This window comes from Acanthisitta chloris, unplaced genomic scaffold (genome assembly GCF_000695815.1).
Source record: "Acanthisitta chloris isolate BGI_N310 unplaced genomic scaffold, ASM69581v1 scaffold33987, whole genome shotgun sequence".
In the NCBI taxonomy this organism is placed as follows: Eukaryota; Metazoa; Chordata; class Aves; order Passeriformes; family Acanthisittidae; genus Acanthisitta; species Acanthisitta chloris.
Window position 1 is genome coordinate 67,331 of NW_008681531.1, and position 8,543 is coordinate 75,873.

Below are 8,543 nucleotides of genomic sequence, written 5' to 3' on the forward strand. Positions count from 1 at the left end.
GATACCTATAAAACTTTAACTACACATATTTAAAAGTATGTTAAGACACTTGCCCAGATAGTTCAGATGGAAGATCAGACCTGGCTTGACATACTTGTTTTCATATTTTACAGCAATTCACAAGTGGGAGAACTCACCATCATAACTAATTTCTAAAGAGACCAGGTAAATTAAATTTAAATACAAAAAACAAACCAAAACCAAAATCCATGTTTTACTTGTAATGAACAGTCAGTATTCTGCTTTCGTCTAGAAAGACAGCAAATGTCTTTTGTGATGATAACCAGTTCAATCACCTGCAAAATTTGTGAGTGAAGGCATAATACAAGCTCTATAAATTATGTTCAAGCAAACCAGCAAGTGTTAAAAGCACTGCTAGGCACATAATCACTGAGATCTGCAATTTGAAAGACTCAAGTACAATGCAACCAGCACAATCAAGGTGATACTTTTTAAGATAGTCCCATTATAATCACAGAGTTTTCACCTTCTTTGCATAGGTTACATGCAGTGATGAATTAGTTCCCAAACCCTAACACACAGTTTGGGGGAATATGCAGGAAGGATTAGGATTTCTCTTTTTTCTTGCTCATTTAGGGATCATCAATCAGTGGATCATTAAATTCTGTTAGTGTCAGCAATTCTATTATACTTTTTCCAGCAAACACTTGGACCTATTTTACTTAGTCGTATTTTCTCATCTCCAATTACAAATACACATCCTGTCAAAATCAGACAAAGGAAACGAGACATTACATCGTTTTCTGTGAAGCACAGTAATGATTTCAGAGTTCAATCCTTCAATTAAGTCAGATATCAATTCACCTACAATAGGGGATAGACACTTGTTTGTTCACGAGTCACTGTACACAACAGGTCTTCAAAGACTGTGGTGGGACTTGAAGTACTGTGTACAGTTCTGGTGTCTCAAACATAAGAAGGACATGGAACTGTTGGAACAAGTCCAGAGGAGGCCATGAAGTTGATAAGAGGACTGGAGCATCTCCCCCATGAAGGCAGGCTAAGAAACTTGGGGCTGTTCAGCCTGGAGAAGAGAAGGTTGCATGGCAACTTCATAGCACCTTCTAGTACCTGATGGGGGCCTACAAGGAAGCTGGAGATGGACTCTTTGTTAGGAACTGCAGTGACAGGGCAAGGAGTAATGGGTATATATTGAAAGAACAAAAATTTAGATTAGATATTAGGAATAAGTTTTTTACTGTGAAGGTGGTGAGACACTGAAACAGGTTGCCTGGGGAGGCTGTGGCTGCCCCAACCCTGGCAGTGTTCAAAGCCAGGTTGGATGGGATCTTGAGCAATTGGTCTGGTGGGAGGTGTCCCTGCCCACAGCAGGGGGAGTTGGGACTAGATGATCTCTAAGGTCCATTCCAACCCCTTAATATACTATAAAACTATGAAATAGCAGAAGTCTCAAAGTGAAACACTTCTTATCCATGAAGCCAAGAAGGAAAGCAAGACATCACATGAAATCAGGGAAATTACATGAAATCATAGAATTTAGGGGTTTCTGTACTATTCTTCATGCTTGAAAATAACCCTATAAAGTAACTATGTTTTCTAAGGGATTAGGTTTTAATTTAGGGTCAAGAGGCTACATTATCTTCAGACATGTAGTCTTCTTATTGAAGTTATACTTTCAAGGTGATTAAAAAATCTCCCAGATTGTACCTTTAGTGCTTGCAACTTAACCCAGAATTTGACCTGAGAGGATAAAGGAATAGCACACGTCAAACAGCCCACTCTACTGGCAAATTGCATCAATTTCCAAGCATCTTCTAAAGGTTCAAATGGACCAAGCAAAAATCCAGATGACAACAGTCTGTGACAAAGGACTACATTAATCTGATTGGATTACCTAAGAAGAAACAGATAAAGAATACAGCAACACTTTTCAAAGCCTCATGTTCATAGAGGAGGCAGCAGGAACCTAGTCCATCAAGAACCAAACAAGTATTAGGCTCAAACTGCTGAAGATTCAAGCCATAATTTGCAGAAACCTCCTGATGGTGAACACTACAAAAGACAGCAAGCTGCCCTGACTTTTAGCCATCTCTCTCACTGGTGAAGACACACATCTGGCCAAAATTACATTAAGCTAGTTGTTTCAGTCTCTGAAATGGAGACCTGACTGAACACTACCTGAAGTTCTGTGTAGCCCTCTCTCATGACCCAAGAGGAAGAAAGTCATTGCCTCATATCATAGAAGGCAGTGCTTTTTTGCACAGGGGAGAGAAACAAGCAAAAAATGGGAACTCTGAAGCACGTCAGAGCAAAAACACAGCACAGATCACATAAATGTATACAGTAACAGTTACTTTGACAGAAAAATGGCAATAAAAAGCAAGAAATTTGCGAGGGAGGCAATCTTCAAATTATCTCTACTGCATGCATACCTAGTGCAAAAATTGAAAGAAATGTCAAGTGTCAACACAGTAGGTCTCTAAGAAGGTTTAAAAAAAGAGACTGCTTAATAAATGTTCCACCATCTTCAATCTTTTGAACAACCTTACCTGTCTGGGCTAATCAGTCACCTTATACAAAACTCTCATAGAAAAGCAGATTCGTGGCCTCCCCTCTGCCACCTTCAAATCAAGCACCAAAGAGACTGTGATGCCAATCTTGAGACTCCTTTGCGTAAGAACAAGTCGAGTAATGAACTGACAACAGATACAGCCTTCAACATAGTGACAATGAGAAGATACATTAGCTGAACAAGGATCTAAGCAGCAATCTCCTGGACTTTATATCAAACTAAGGTCCATGAAGAATATTCTATGGACAACTTTTATTCTAACAGCCTTATACATGGTAGAGACAAGCCAGGGATTGTAACAACTCAGTGGGAATGATACCTGCACTAACACTGCTGATTTGGAACAGTGACTGTCCATAAGAGAGTGAATGTCTCTAAGGGATGGTGGATTTGCTTATGCAGTGGAGCATGATACACCTGAAGAAGGATTTGACTGTTCTTGCTCAAGTTTAAGTTAAAAATATAGGTAAACTTACTTAAATAAGAGTAACACATTCAAATTTCATTTTAAAAGTTCACCCAGAAGATGACATTTAATCTTAAATCAATTCTTTTAGATGTCCAAAAGTGTTAGGCATTTCCACTGAAAATAAATCATGACATTTATTCAATTAGACAGATAACTGGGGGGGAATTTAAGAACACATATGAATAAAACATGATCCAGAGCCTCTGAGGTAATGCAGGTCACAAAAACAGGCTTGAGAACATTAGGTCTTCTAAGTGCAATACCATCAGAAGGGAAAAGATTAAAAGTGGAATGTTTTAGGGTTATACACAAATATTATTATTTTATTATTATATTATACCTTCTATCCAAAGGAAATTCAGAAAACAAAGTTCTACTTTCAGACAGTTTTCTCTACTAATCTATTTTCTCCTCTTTGGGACTCATCTCTTCCCTGAACATTGACTCATCTCTTCTGCTTTCCCTTTTCACCTTTTACCTCACAGTGCTAAGAAAGGGATACAAATTAGACAACTCTAGCAAACTTGGACTTCCAGAAAACTTTTGTTCTGGGTCCTGCAACAAGAGGCATGAACAATGCAGAGGTTATTCACACACATGCAGTAGGCTCTGATTCAATTCTGGCAAATTCTACAAACTGCTAGAGCAATACTGTGCTGTCCAAGACTCAGATTACAAAAGGATCAGTTCCATACAGAAGGCTGTACACAAACCTCCATTTTGCTGCACAAGAGGGCAGGAACTCAACATGAGCCCATGAACTCTGGTTGCAGTGCTCTCAGTTCAGCTGCCAGATTCCCACATTCATGAATACCCACTTGAGAACAGACTACAGCAGAAGTCCTTCAAAACGATGATCAAAGTCACCTTAGAAAACCTAATACGGCTGTCACATCCCTAGCAGTTACTGGACTGCCAAGGTCACATCATATAAGCAGCAGTAGTTTCTGAATATTAAACTTATCTGTCAGAGACAGAAAAAGACGAAATGAAGTGCTTTTTGTAGCCTTTTCACTGCATACAGAGGTCTAGTTCTCTCCATTAACTACGTGTCTGACACCAGAAACATTAGATGCCACACTACTTTAAGACTCCAATGCAGCAAAGTCCCACCTGTTGCACATCAGAGACACACAAAACAAGATCAGAACCCTTTCACTTCCTATCCCTGTGAAACTACTTCGACTGCTTTTAGATAAGTCAAAAAAAAAAAAAAAGGGGGAAGACAGACAGGAAGGCAGGAGTGATCGACCATATCTACTCTCTTCTCTTGAGCTTCTGCAACACTCTATAGCTCCTGTACAGGCAAGCAAAACAAAGTGAAGCAGTGAGATGGAGAAATTTTCAAAAGAGCATGCAAAAAGATTAATGCATCAGAGCAGACTGAGCAAAGGCTACATCTAAAAACTTGCTGCTGAAGGTAGAAATACAGAACTTAAAAAGGACTGCTGAATTCCAGTGATTACACACATTTCAAGAGCATGGGCTATTTATTAAAAGACAAACAAGTTACCCTTGCACAGTCCCAAAAAATGTGGCTACAAAAAAACCCTCAGCAAAACAAACAGCAAAAAAAGCATTCCTACTCCCCAACAGAAACAATGACATTTTTCAGCATACTCTCTAGGTATTTATCTCACCAACCACTAAAAGTACCAATCCCACAAAAAGCATACCCGGTTTGGTTGGTCGGTACCAAACAGGGCTCCGTGAAACCCAATGAAGATGATGAAGCAAAGGGAAAAAGAGAGCACACAACATAACTGGAGATGTTGACTATTCCCACATTAAAGAATACCACTGGCACCAGGAAAAGTCAGTTCATGTTTTCACATTAAGTGCAGGTCAAGAACAAAATGTGAGCTAGGTGTCCTTAGCACAGCTGAGCAGCTCAACAAGGACTGAATCATTACATTTAGCTATACACTAATCCAATAATAAATAACGTGGTGATAATAAGAAGTTATGACACATAACGTGTGAACTCCAGTAAGCCTGTTGCAAGTAAATGGTCCTCCAAATGAAACCAACTGTGCCGAAAAGCAGCTTAATTTACTGCTGAACTGAACAGATAAACTCAAGGAATTAACAGATGCACAATACACTGCAGAGCTATCAAAGTCTTAGTCAAATTGCAATCATCAATTTTAACTCTTTAAAGCTACAGCCTTCCAGTCACAGAAAGGACTCAAGGGAAGACATGTCTGTTTCTCTCAATGGATTATCAAGATAATGTCTTGTCAAGACTGTAAACCAGCACTGTGCATTATTCCAAATTAAGAATCCAAATTAAATCCAAATTAAAGCATCAATCTTTAAAATAAGCTTCCCTTACCTAAAACTAATGTTTATCACTCCATTCTAATGAAATAACTTTTTGAGCAGACGCAACACAGTAATCAAAAGCATCTATAATAGTTTACTGCAGAGGCACTCAACCAATTGCCCACAGACTGTATTATTTTTAGCCCCATAGGCCCAAGGCTGTCTTTCTTTTGGGCAATTTTGGAGTAGGCTAAAAGCCAGACGAATCATTTTAGCAGCTAAGCTTTGTCTTGTCCTTATCACAAGCACTCCCCACAGTAAATGGCAGACAAAGAGCCAGACTGTTCTTGGGAGAAACCATTGCCCAGACCAGGTTCTTGACCTCAGAGCTACCTGTGCAACCCAAAGACTCCCTAACCAGGCACAAGGAGCTTCTAAAACAGAAAAACAAACAACAAAACAGTGGCTCTTGAGACTGTATCAGCTCCTCTTCCGCAAACACTCCTGAGCCCAAAGCAGGGAACAGTCAGAGCAGGAAAGAGGTGAATGTCTGCCCTGACTTTCACTGCAAAGGGACTCTATGGCTTTCACACAGGTGACCCTGAACAAAACCCATGTAAAGTTTCACTCTGGTGACACTCAATTTTAAAAATAGTTTAAAACTCTTCTTTTTTTTTCTTTTTAAATGAAGCTTAAAACACCAAGCCAAAGAAATATTATACCCCTTTTGTTGCACTGATTAATTCTGTTACACTAAACTGATCAGAAAACATTGAATTTTGCTTCTTGGAGCTTATAATCACCTTTTTCACCCATAAAGGTAAAAACTCTATTTCACATTGGAGGTTATCATTAGATATTCCAAATTTTTAATACTCTCACTAAGCTCTCACAGCTTTGACAACTTCCTTCCTAACCTTTATGAAAAACTTCCATAATTCCCACTAAATGTTCCAGAAAAATACAAATCTCTTCTTTATCCCTTAGTTTCTGTCAACCTGCCAAAGCAAAAGCTATTCCAAATCTCCAGCATAAATAAAATTAATGTTTATGAGCAAAGACTCACACAGTTAAAACCAATTACATAAAAATACTGCCATACCACACGCTCCAGTTTCCCCTCAGTCTCGGGGAGGTGAAATGTACTAGACTGCTAAACATCTTGTTACAAAATGTTTTTGATGACTAACAAACCACATTACAAAAAAGATTAGAGAATTCCTCCATGCCACTGCTAGTTACCAGAGTTTGAAGGTATTTATCCAGTCTATAAAAACCTTTCAAAAAAGCATAAACAAGTAAGCAGCAGTTAAAATGTAAATGATGTTTCAGCAAAGTCATTTTGTAACTTTTTGACCTTGGCTCTTTCTCTATTCACAGTCTGAAAATCTGAAAAACACCAAAATTCACACAAGTCTACTATTTTAAGGAATTAAGTCAGTGAAAATATTTGTCTCATTTATCTTACATTGACTACAAACTTATGTGCCAGTTTTTATGCAGATAAGATACATACACACAGAGTAACCTCTTCCCAGGCAAAGAAAATTATTTAAATAAACGGAACAAAACACATGTCACATTAACATAGAAAGGTTCAGAGGAAAAAAGAGCCAATAAAATAGTCTCTTATAACACAAAGCATCAGAAAAAGAAAGGTATCTCGGATCACAGTTCAGTGCTCTGCTCCGGCCTTTCAACCTACTATTCCAAGAAGAAAGATTACATTTACATGACTCCAGAAAAATACAAAAAACCAAACATTTTTAGAAGGCCAAGTAGCAGCTTGTGAAACATTTCAACAATTTTGGGAAAAAGGTGTCTTTTAAAAAACACTATGATATTAAGGAAAACTGGCAACAAGAAAAGCTGTTTTAATATACTAAGTATGGAAATAGATGAAACAAATCCTAAATCTGGGCCTAATTCTGTGATGGTTTACATTGTTTTGGGCCATGGGGAACTGGAGACATACCACTCACTCTCCACAAAACAATCCTGGGAAGATCAATTTGAAGTTAGTGAAACATAAAGAGTATTATGAAGTGCTCTTCATAAACATTTGTGCTGACTCCAGCTAGATGGAGTCAGCTTTCCCCGCAGTGATCCATAGGGCACTGTGCTTTGGAATTGGTAAGTACAAAGTGTTGATGACACACCCATGTTTTGGCTAAGGCTGAACAGCACCTGCACAGCACAAGGCGCTCTCTCTCTCCTGCACTCAGCCCCGACCCCAGCAAGTAGGTCTGGGAGTGGCTGAAGGGCTGGAAGGGGACAGAACCAGGAGAGCTGACCTAAGGCGGATGAAGGGATGTTCCAAATTACGTGATGTCATGCCCAGCAATAACACACTGGTTGGCTCTGTTTCCTCAGACAGTCATCAGGCTGAGAGCAGCTGGGCAGCACCCTGCTCATGGAGGTGGTGAGTCACTGCCTTCGCAGCACTCGTTCCTCTTTTCTTCACTTAAACTGTCTTGTTCTCAACCCGTGAGTTCTCTCACTCTTGCCCTTCCTGTTCTCTCCCCATGCCAGTGGGGGTGGAAGGAGGGGAGCAAGCACCTGGGTGGGTGCTCAGCTGCTGGATGGGGTCACCCCACCAGAATACTGAACATCTATGTAGCAAAGCCTGTATTACCTTGAAGTTACTCCATTGTTTTGGGGTTTCTAATTAAGAATTACACATGAGATTGTGCCAAAACTTCATAAAAAGCCAGGTACAGCACCTCTTGCTACTGCCTTAGCAAATATCAAATTAGCTTGGAAATCAGACCAGCCCAACATAATTTATTACCTCTTTACCACCTTGTTATGTCTTGGTGTTTATCTTTGCATTCCATCATTATTAGCTCAAACATCTTTTTCCAGCTACTTCAGTCAACCTGACTTACTGTAATGTCTTCCTCTTCCATTTCTCTGAAAGACAAGTGGTGCATTTTCCCACTTCTACAACCCTGGGGCCATCCCCATCGGTTATTTCCATGCAGCCTGTTAAGCAACAGCTGCTGCAGCCAGCTGTGCACATTCGCAGAAGAAAGTGTTCAGCTACTCACAAAACACAGCAGTGGCTTAGTTCTGCCAACAGGATCTAGACATATCTAAAATTTGGATCAGGGTGAGGAGAAAGTGGTGATTTCCTTTATGTTTCTGGATACAGTTTATCTTTTTCTGAAGACCAAAGCAAAGATGAATTCAACAGCCTTTATCATTATGTACTCACTTTAATCTGTAAATGCTACACTTCAGCATTCTCCCCAA